We start from the raw sequence: 11880 nt of genomic DNA, 5'->3' as shown, positions 1-11880 counted from the left end.
ATTTTTCGAACTTTTTATTTCCCTTTATAATATCCAATTGATTTTCAGGTCAAAACCTCGAAAAAACAGCATCATGTATGGCATCATTTTCGCCATAAATTTCAAATTTTGTGAAACTTTCCCTTTTAGATATTCCTTGTTGTTATAGATATGGCATAATGTATGCCAAATTTGGTTAGGTCTCACTGAAACCAGCTTTTGTAACAAGTTAGGTTTTTTCGACCTTCTCAAAAGGGATTTTTTTCTACCTTCTCTAAATGACCTCAAAAATCATACAGACGATCTTCTATACAAAGATAGGTAGATTGTTTCGTTTTTACATTTTTTGAACTTTTATTTCCCTTTATAATACCCATTTGTTTTCAGGTCAAAACCTCGAAAGTTAACATAACTAGATGGTGAACCCTTCCAAACTTCAAATACAGAGATAGATAGATTGGTTCGTTTATCATTTTTACCGTGAATAGTAATGGCTACAAGAAATCGGTGATGGTCTATCATTTTTTGCGTGAAAAGTAATGGATACAACAAATCGGTGATGGTTTATCATTTTTTGCGTGAAAATTAATGGCTACAACAAATCGGTGATGGTTTATCATTTGGGATTTTCGTGAAAATTAATGGCTACAACAAATCGGTGACGGTTTATCATTTTTTGCGTGAAAATTTATGGCTACAACAAATCGGTGATGGTTTATCATTTTTTGCGTGAAAAGTAATGCCTAAAAGAGTTTATAATTTTTAGCGCGTGAAAATAAATACGTAAAACCGCCATTTAGCAAACTTAGAGAGTGGAAGGTAACCGCCGACGGAGAGAGAGAGAGGGGTTATCCCGCCCGTTAGATCATACGATCAACGGTCGGCGGGCACGATCCGCGTGATATGGGCTAGACCAATCAGGGCAATGTTGCACGTGTGAGAGAATTTGTGGAGGGAGAGGGCAAAACCGAGTAGTATCAAGAAACCAAGGGCACCTATGTAATAAACATGACTAAGGGATTCAAATATGAGATTTAAAAAATGGAAAATGCGTGTTTTGTAGAATAAAACCCATCTTGGCCTATCTCAAACTATTTGCAATACAAATATACATGAGTGTGAGAATTGTGGCCTCATTTAGACAAAGTATGTTTTGGGGAAAGCTGTTTTGGGAAGGGCTTATTGTGGAAAACCATGCACCTTCATAGCTACTAGGTGATTTGAGAAGGCCTTTGAGAAGTGGCAATTTGTGGTAAAACTTGATTTATCTATGACTTATCTATGTTTTGAGAACTGGCAATTTGTGGTGAAGACTCCATGAGTATGTGCCACTATTTTTCGGAATTTTTGCACATTAAATGACTCATTTAACTAGTTAATCCCATTTGTTGATCGTCCGTTGACCAGCTACTTGAGGGTAAAACTGAGGATATTGCACTAGCCAGTATTAGCACTCAAGGGGAAAACTGAGCACACAAAAAATGCTAGTATAATGCTCGAGGTTATACCTGAGTATATCTAAATTTCCAGGGTTAGACTCGAGGACGCGTGTTGCGGTGCGGAAATGAAAGACGTGCAATATTTGACGCGTAGACGCCGGTCGCGGTGCGAAGTCGAAGACGTGCAATCGTGGACGCGTGGCGCATTGCGAAGTCCAAGACGTGCGGACGTGCAGCGGTGGACGCGTAGGACGCGGGTCGCATTAACCACCCCTTGCCTTTATAGACGCCTCCTCCCACTATCTCTGTCACTCTCACTCGCCTACGCAACACCGCCTCTCTCACATCCCATCATCTTCTCCAAAGCAAAAAACCCTCTCCCTCTCCCTCTCCTCTGCCGGCGAGATGGACAAGGAGAATGCCAATCCCATCGTCCACGGCGCCGTCGGCTCCAAGCGCGACGCCTCCCTCTTCGACGCCGTCCCCTCAACGGACGTCGCCGCCGTCCCCTCAACGGACGTCGCCGCCGCCTCCGCCGGTGCATCGGAGGCTGCTCGCCGCGGTCGCGGTCGGATCCCGCCGGGATGGGACCCCTACGAGCCGGTGCCGTACGTCCCGCCCCGAACCGCTACGACACCTCCATAGAGGACCCATGGAACGAGGTAACTACGGTTTGCTTCCTTTTTTGTTCCCCATTCCTTTTTGAACCCTATTTGTGCTGGTGTAGATGGATCTCGTGGATGGATGAGTATTGGGCTAATATTTGCGCCGATTTTATTCCATTTTGCTTTGATCCCTCCTTGATTTCGTTCAAGATTTGGGTTTCGGCCGTTCGGTTAATTTATGCAAGTAATAATGGGATCTCAATCGGTTAATTTATGCAAGTAATCATAGGATCTCAATCAGTTATTTTATGCACGAATCAAAAGATATCAACCGTTTAATTTTGCAAATAATCTGGAATGTGTTCAAGTTCAGATCCGGAATCTGTTTCTTTGCCTATGATGAATCGGTGGGCACAGATTTTTACGGTGGAGGGTTCAGCGAACCATTTCGTGTACAAATCTGTTGTGCATGAGCTTTGGTTCGCTTACACCGTGCACCGTAGACATATAATCGTGTCCACTCTAACCGAGGCTGCCTCTCGTTTTTCCTAACTTTGTTATCATGCACGTTTGCAACTCATTCACTAATAAATTCCTGTTTGATATGGATCAGGCTGTCCGGGCAGCGACGTCGGCAGCGACGACGAGCACCATGACGTCAAGACTCGCCGGGTGCTACGGAGGCTGCAGGTCGGCCAGTATGTCTCCTACCTCGACGTCGCCAAGGGTGTCTACAGTGCCCCTTCGCACTAGGAGGCTCGGCGGCACCGACTTCAACCGCGTCCTCACGCATGCCGAGAACATCGGCCACACCAACCCCAAGGTCGGCGCGTCGGTGAACCCCAACTCCTTCCGCGCCAAGCACTTGGCGCTCGGCATGCACCTCCGCAGCATCCGGCGGGTGGAGATCTCCGGCGGGCGCATGCCTCCGCTCAAGCTCCAAGGCTCCCAAGGGGAGCAACAAGTGGAGGCAGAGGCGGATGGGGTAGGCGGAGTCCCGGACGTGTGCTGCTGCTGCCTCCTCCATTTTGTTGTTGGGATCCCTTTGTTGTTAGCTAGGGATCCCTCGTTGTTATGTTGTTAGTATGATGGTGTCTGTATCGCTGTGAAGAACCTCGAACCCTACTATGTTTGGCTGCTCGAATGCAGCTTATTATCTATATTATCTATCCCTATTCTACTATATGACCTTGTGAATTTATCGTACATTCCCCGTAGATTTGCTTCTAGATTTAACTACATACATATGGACCGGATGGAGTACTAGATTGGGCTCCCTACTAGATTTGCTGCCATATTGGGAAAACAACCAGGGCCAAAAGGCACAAATAATAATTGAAGAAAGACGAAATGCAAGCTTCTCTAGATTTGATACTAATTATGTGAAAAAAGGCAGAGAGAAGGAGTGCGTAAAAGGTACTCTTAAAAGGGAAATGCCAATGGCCGAGAGAGACAAAACCCAGCTCCTGCTCACGTGCAACCAAACGCTATCTCGTCCTGTCCCACGCGGTCCCTTTCTACCAGCCCCACGCGACGCGGGCCCACACGACGCGGCCCCACACGTCGAACGGAGCGGTCAACTTAACGGGAATCCTGCCGTCTGAGCTGCCTTCTGCGGGTTTCAAACAAGGACTTGGGGAAAAGTGAGGAAAAACTAAGGGGCTGGGGAAAACTGAGCACAACTAAGGAACCGAGGGCACGAAAATAGAAATCCCTTTCCGGAACTAACCTATTGACAAGATGCCGAAGTGCCAGTTCCTGTTTTCTGCTGTTTTTGGTTTCAGAAATCCTAGTAAGGAAATATTATCGGAATCGGACGAAATCAACGCCCAGCATCTTAGAATTCCACGAAGCTTCCAGAACACCTGAGAGCCACCAGAGGAGAGCCCTGGGGGGGGGCACACGCCAGGCCGGCGCGGCCCAGGCCCTGGCCGCGCTGCCCTATTGTGTGGTGGCCTCGTCAGCCCTCCGACTCAGCCTCTTCGCCTATTTAAGCCTCCTCGACCTAAAACCTTGATACGGAAAAGCCACGGTACGAGAAACCTTCCGGAGCCGCCGCCATCGCGAAGCCAAGATCCGGGGGACAGGAGTCCGATTCGGCACACCGCCGGGACGGGGAAGTGCCCCGGAAGGCTTCTCCATCAACACCACCGCTATCTTCATCACCGCTCGTTGTCTCCGATGAGGAGGGAGTAGTTCTCCCTCGAGGCTAAGGGCTGTACCGGTAGCTATGTGGTTAATCTCTCTCTCATGTACCCCAATACAATGATCTCATGAATTGCTTTGCATGATTGAGATCCATATGATGAGCTTTGTATCGCTATTAGTCTATGTGCTACTCTTGTGATGTTATTAAAGTAGTCTATTCCTCCTTCACGGTGTAATGGTGACAAGTGTGTGCATCGTGTAGTACTTGGCATAGGTTATGATCATAATCTCTTGTAGGTTATGGAGTTAATTATTACTATGATAGTATTGATGTGATTTATTCCCCCTTCATAGTGTAAAGGTGACGAGTGTGTATGCTATGTTAGTACTCGGTTTAAATTGCAAAGATCTATTATGCTCTAAAGGTTACTTAAATATGAATGCCGAATGTTGTGGAGCTTGTTAACTCCGGCATTGAGGTGCTCTTGTAGCCCTACACAACGAATGGTGTTCATTATCAAACAAGAGTATATGTAGCACAAAGGAAGAGAACTTATTTATTTATGTGATCAATGTTGAGAGTGTCCACTAGTGAAAGTATGATCCCTAGGCCTTGTTTCCAAATACCGCAATCATCGCTTGTTTATTGCTTTCATCGCATCTTTACTTCCTGCAATATTACTACCATCAATCGCACGCCAGCAAGCACTTTTCTGGCGCTCGTTACTACTCGCTCATATTCATTCATACCACTTGTATTTCACTATCTCTTCGCCGAACTAGTGCACCTATACATCCGACAAGTGTATTAGGTGTGTTGGGGACACAAGAGACTTCTTGTATCGTGATTGCAGGGTTGCTTGAGAGGGATATCTCTGACCTCTTCCTCCCTGAGTTCGATAAACCTTGGGTGATCCACTTAAGGGAAACTTGCTGTTGTTCTACAAACCTCTGCTCTTGGAGGCCCAACATTGTCTACAAGAATAGAAGCACCCGTAGACATCACATCCCCAAGCTTAGATGCTTGAGTCTTCTTGAAATATGCAGGGATGAACCACGGGGCATCCCCAAGCTTAGACTTTTCTCTCTTCTCGATCATATTGTATCATCCTCCTCTCTTGACCCTTGAAAACTTCCTCCACACCAAACTCAAAACAAACTCATTAGAGGGTTAGCGCATAATCAAAAATTCACATATTCAGAGGTGACATAATCATTCTTAACACTTCTGGACATTGCCCAAAGCTACTGAAAGTTAATAGAACAAAGAAATCCAATCAACACAGTAAAAGAGGCAATGCAAAATAAAAGGCAGAATCTGTCAAAACAGAACAGTCCGTAAAGACGAGTTTTTTAGGGGCACTTAACAGGCTCAGATGAAAAAGCTCAAAACTAATGAAAGTTGCGTACATATCTGAGGATCACGCATGTAATTTGCAGCATTTTACGAGTTTCCTACAGAGAGATCTACTCAAATTCGTGACAGGTAGAAATCTGTTTCTGCGCAGCAATCCAAATCTAGTATCAACTTTACTATTAGAGACTTTACTTGGCACAACAATACAATAAAGTAAAGATAAGGAGAGGTTGCTACAGTAGTAACAACTTCCAAGACTCAAATATAAAACAAAAGTGCGAAGTAAAATAATGGGTTGTCTCCCATAAGCGCTTTTTAACGCCTTTCGACTAGGCGCAGAAAGTGTGAATCAAGTATTATCGAGAGATGAAGCATCAACATCATAATTTGTTCTAATAATAGAATCAAATGGTAACTTCATTCTCTTTCTAGGGAAGTGTTCCATACCTTTCTTAAGAGGAAATTGATACTTAATATTCCCTTCCTTCATATCAATAATAGCACCAACAGTTCGAAGAAAAGGTCTTCCCAAAATAATGGGACAAGATGCATTGCATTCAATATCCAAGACAACAAAATCAACGGGGACAAGGTTATTGTTAACCGTAATGTGAACATTATCAATCCTCCCCAAAGGTTTCTTTGTAGAATTATCGGCAAGATTAACATCCAAATAACAATTTTTCAATGGTGGCAAGTCAAGCATATTATAGACTTTCTTAGGCATAACAGAAATACTTGCACCAAGATCACATAAAGCATTACAATCAAAATCATTGACTTTCATCTTAATGATGGGCTCCCAACCATCTTCCAACTTCCTAGGAATAGAAGCTTCAAGTTTTAATTTCTCTTCTCTAGCTTTAATGAGAGCATTTGTAATATGTTTTGTAAAGGCTAAATTTATAGCACTAGCATTAGGACTTCTAGCAAGTTTTTGCAAGAACTTAATAACCTCAGAGATATGACAATTTTCAAAATCTAAACCATTATAATCAAAAGCAATGGGATCATTGTCCCCAATATTTTGAAAAATTTCAGCAGTTTTATCACAAACAGTTTCAGGCAATTTTGCACGCTTTGCACTAGGAGTAGAAACATTGCCAACACCAATTATTTTACCATTGATAGTAGGAGGTTTAGCAACATGTGAAGTATCAACATTACTAGTAGTGGTAATAGTCCAAACTTTAGCTACATTATTCTCTTTAGCTAGTTTTTCTTCTTTTTCTTCTCTTTCCCACCTAGCATGCAATTCAGCCATCAATCTAATATTGTCATTAATTCGAACTTGTATGGTGTTTGCTGTAGTAAGAATTTTTTTATCATTATCCTCCGGTTTAGCAGCCATTTTATTAATTAAAGAAGCTTGTGACTCAGAGATGTATGAGATTCGGTTTTCAGCATTTGAAAGCTTAGTTTGCAAACCAGAAATTTCCATATTCAAATTTTCAAGTTGATTTCCTATATTTTTCAACAAGGGAGATTGTTCATTCATAGTTTTAGTAAACAATTGATTTTGCTCATATTGTGATTGCATAAAGCTCTTAGTAGCTCTTTCAATTTCTAGCATCTTTTCCTCACTAGGCAAAACAGATCTACCATAAGAATCACCACTATTAGAAGGACATGGCATATAGTTGTTGTTACCAAAATTATTCCTATAAGCATTGTTGTTGAAATTACTATTTTAATGAAGTTCACATCAACATGCTCTTCTTGAGCAACCAATGAAGCTAAAGGAACATTATTAGGATCAACATTAGATCTACCATTCACAAGCATAGACATAATAGCATCAATCTTATCACTCAAGGAGGAGGTTTCTTCAACGGAATTTACCTTCTTACCTTGTGGAGGCCTTTCAGTGTGCCATTCGTAGTAATTTATCATCATATCATCAAGAAGCTTTGTTGCTGCCCCCAAAGTAATGGACATAAAAGTACCTCCAGCAGCTGAATCCAATAGGTTCCGCGAAGAAAAATTTAGTCCTGCATAAAAGGTTTGGATGATCATCCAAGTAGTTAGTCCATGGGTAGGGCAATTCTTTACCAAAGATTTCATTCTTTCCCATGCTTGAGCAACATGTTCATTATCTAATTGCTTAAAATTCATTATGCTACTTCTCAAAGATATAATTTTAGCAGGAGGATAATATCTACCAATGAAAGCATCTTTACATTTAGTCCATGAATCAATACTATTCTTAGGCAAAGATAGCTACCAATCTTTAACTCTTCCTCTTAAGGAGAAAGGAAACAATTTCAGTTTTATAATGTCTCCATCTACATCCTTATACTTTTGCATTTCACAAAGTTCAACAAAATTATTAAGATGGGCAGCAGCATCATCAGAGCTAACACCAGAAAATTGCTTTCTCATAACGATATTTAGTAAAGCAGGTTTAATTTCATAGAATTCTACTGTAGTAGCAGGTGGAGCAATAGGAGTGCATATAAAATCATTATTATTGGTGCTAGTGAAATCACACAACTTAGTGTTCTCAGGAGTATTCATTTTAACAGTAATAAAAATAAACTAAGCAGAACAGAATTAAATAAAGTAAAACTAGTAACTAATTTTTTGTGTGTTTTTGATATAGAGAAAGCAAACAAAACGGAAAATAAAATAAAGTAAAGCAAGACAATAACAAAGTAAAGAGATTGGATGTGAGAGACTCCCCTTGCAGTGTGTCTTGATCTCCCGGCAACGGCGCCAGAAATTTATGCTTGATAACGCGTGAAGCACACGTCCGTTGGGAACCCCAAGAGGAAGGTGTGATGCGTACGGCAGCAAGTTTCCCTCAGTATGAAACCAAGGTTGTCGAACCAGATAGGAGATGAAGGCCATGTGAAGGTTGTTGGTGAAGGAGTGTAGTGCGGCGCAACACCGGGGATTCCGGCGCCAACGTGGAACCCGCACAACACAACCAAAATACTTTGCCCCAACTTAACAGTGAGGTTGTCAATCTCATCGGCTTGCTGTAAACAAAGGATTAAATGTATGGTGTGGAGAATGATGTTTGCTTGTGAAGAACAACAGAGAACAGAGATTGCAGTTGATTGTATTTTAGATGTAAAAGAATGTACCGGGGTCCACAGTTCACTAGTGGTGTCTCTCCAATAAGATAAATAGCATGTTGGGTGAACAAATTACAGTTGGGCAATTGACAAATAGAGAGGGTATAACAATGCACATACATATCATGATGACTAATATGAGATTTACTTAGGGCATTACGACAAAGTACATAGACCGCTATCCAAGCATGCATCTATGCCTAAAAAGTCCACCTTCGGGTTAGCATCCGCACCCCTTCCACTATTAAGTTGCAAACAACGTACAATTGCATTAAGTATGGTGCGTAATGTAATCAACACAAATATCCTTAGACAAAGCATTGATGTTTTATCCCTAGTGGCAACAAGCACATCCACAACCTTAGAACTTTCCGTCACTCGTCCCAGATTCAATGGAGGCATGAACCCACTATCGAGCATAAATACTCCCTCTTGGAGTCACAAGTATCAACTTGGCCAGAGCCTCTACTAGCAACGGAGAGCATGCAAGATCATAAACAACACATATGATAGATCAATAATCAACTTGACATAGTATTCCATATTCATCGGATCCCAACAAACACAACATGTAGCATTACAAATAGATGATCTTGATCATGATAGGCAGCTCACAAGATCTAACATGATAGCACAATGAGGAGAAGACAACCATCTAGCTACTGCTATGGACCCATAGTCCAAGGATGAACTACTCACACATCAATCCGGAGGCGGGCATGATGATGTAGAGCCCTCCGGTGATGATTCCCCTCTCCGGCAGGGTGCCGTAGGCGATCTCCTGAATCCCCCGAGATGGGATTGGCGGCGGCGGCGTCTCTAGAACTTTTTCCGTATCGTGGCTCTCGGTAATAGGGTTTTCGCGATGGAGAGTTTAAGTAGGCGGAAGGGCAGAGTCGGAGGAGGCATGGGGGCCCCACACCATAGGCCGGCGCGGGCCCCATGCTGGCCGCGCCACCCTATGGTTAGGGCGCCTCGTGGCCCCACTTCGTATCCTCTTCGGTCTTCTGGAAGCTCCGTGGAAAAATAAGACCCTGGGCGTTCGTTTCGTCCAATTCCGAGAATATTTCCCGTGTAGGATTTCTGAAACCAAAAACAGCACAAAACAGGAACTTGCGCTTCGGCATCTCGTTAATAGGTTAGTGCCGGAAAATGCATATAAATGATGTAAAGTGTGTATAAAACATGTGAGTATTTTCATAAAACTAGCATGGAACATAAGAAATTATAGATACGTTTGAGACGTATCAGTCATCTGGGTGTAGACATTGCTCAAAGAATTGGGAGTACCGCAGCCAAGAGCTGCGTGTTTATGGTGTGACAATATTGGAGCTACATATCTCTCTGTGAATCCTGTGTTTCATGCAAGGACAAAATATATTGAAGTGGATTATCACTTTGTACGTGAGAGGGTGGCTCGAAAGCTTTTAGATATACGGTTTATACCGTCAGGGGATCAACTAGCTGATGGATTTACTAAATCTCTTTCTTTTAGACAGCTAGAAATATTTAGACACAATCTTAACTTAGATAAGTTATGATTTAGGGGGAGTGTTAAACGTATAACAATCGATCTCCTTCCATAGTCGTTATCGTATGTGTATAGGACTAGGATGCCGACTGTCCCCTGTTGTATGTCTATGTATGCAATATAAAGTCACACCGTCGACCCTTGTTAGGGTATCGACAAACCCTACGATTATTGTGTTTTGTTAGTATGCAAGTGGGGGCGGTAGCACAGGTGAATTTCAGAGTCCTACCTTTCAGGGTGAAAACCCAAGGTCTGACCTTAACTGGTTGTGTCTGACAATGACCTTGTTGGAGGCATTGTTTTGAGAGCGGGGACTATCTTCAAGGTGAAAACTTAAGACCGTTGGTCGGGCGATGACGGCGCTGGTGCACCGTTCCCTTCTTGAAGGCGTTGCTTTTGGAGAGTGTGTATTTCAGGTGTTGTCACGGTGGTGGTTGTATTGCTGTTGCTAGGTCTGAAATGCTGTAGCGGGACTTTTATTTCTTAGTTTTCTTTTCTCTTTTTTGGTTGTGTGCATCCGTACTGCCACTAGGGTGTTGCGTTGTTGCAGAAGCTGGGTGTAATTGGTATCTTTGATATTAATATATTCCCTTTATCGAAAAAAAACCTCAGCTAACGAGGACATGTACAATCGGTTGATTAGGTTGAACTCTTAAAGTTCACGTGAAATATTTGGGAGGAGAGAATGGAGAAAGAGAATGATGGCTTCCTTAGCTAAGGGTATGTATAATGCGGTGATGTCAGCCTTCTTTTACGCTTGCCACGTCGGATTTTTGCTTAGTTGGCGGAGAGAGAATGAAGGAAGAGAAGGTTGTCTTCCCTTAACTAAGGGATGATCTCTTACGAAATAAGAGAAGGCTATTTTTCCATTGTATGAATTTGTTATCACCAGAATTTGACCGAGTCAGAGGTGGGCCGCGATCAAGATGGATTTGAAGAATATACATGGAAGAAATATGTGAATCGGCCTTTATATGCAAAGTGTGGGCTAGTTGGCCCGTGTATCTGTAACATATCAGGATACGTGTCGGTTAGTTAGAGTTTTACCCGTGAACGGTTAGGTGCACGCCTAAATTAGAAAGTCCCCTGGACTATAAATATGTATCTAGGGTTTATGGAATAAACAACAACCAACGTTAAACCAACAAATCAATCTCGGCGCATCGCCAACTCCTTCGTCTCGAGGGTTTCTACCGGTAAGCATCATGTCTGCCTAGATCGCATCTTGCGATCTAGGCAGCGAAGCTTCATGTTGTTCATGCGTTGCTCGTACCGAAGCCCTTTTGATGGCGAGCAACGTAGTTATCATAGATGTGTTAGGGTTAGCATAGTTCTTCGTATCATATCTTGTCGTAGTGCAACCCTTGCATATCTAGCCGCCCTTACACATATCTTAGGTGTAGAGGCGGCACCCCGCTTGATCATTATTTAGTAGATCCGATCCGTTACGGTTGCCCCTTGTTCTTCAAGGGTTAGTTTAATATCTGCAATAGTTAGGCCTTACAAAGGGTTGGAGGATCCAGCGGCACGTAGGGTGTCGTTTGCTAGTCCTAGACAGGATGTTCCGGGGATCAACCTCGTGTTGGTTTTTAGGCCTTGTCTAGGATCGGCTTACGATCACCGTGCGTGGCCGCGAGGCCCAATCGTGAGTAGGATGATCCGATTATGCGGTGAAAACCCTAAATCGTCGTAGATCGCTTTAGCTTTATCTTGATCAAGCAGGACCGCCATATATTCGTGC

This window comes from Lolium rigidum, chromosome 3 (genome assembly GCF_022539505.1).
Source record: "Lolium rigidum isolate FL_2022 chromosome 3, APGP_CSIRO_Lrig_0.1, whole genome shotgun sequence".
Taxonomy (NCBI): Eukaryota; Viridiplantae; Streptophyta; class Magnoliopsida; order Poales; family Poaceae; genus Lolium; species Lolium rigidum.
This window is presented reverse-complemented; position numbering follows the sequence as displayed.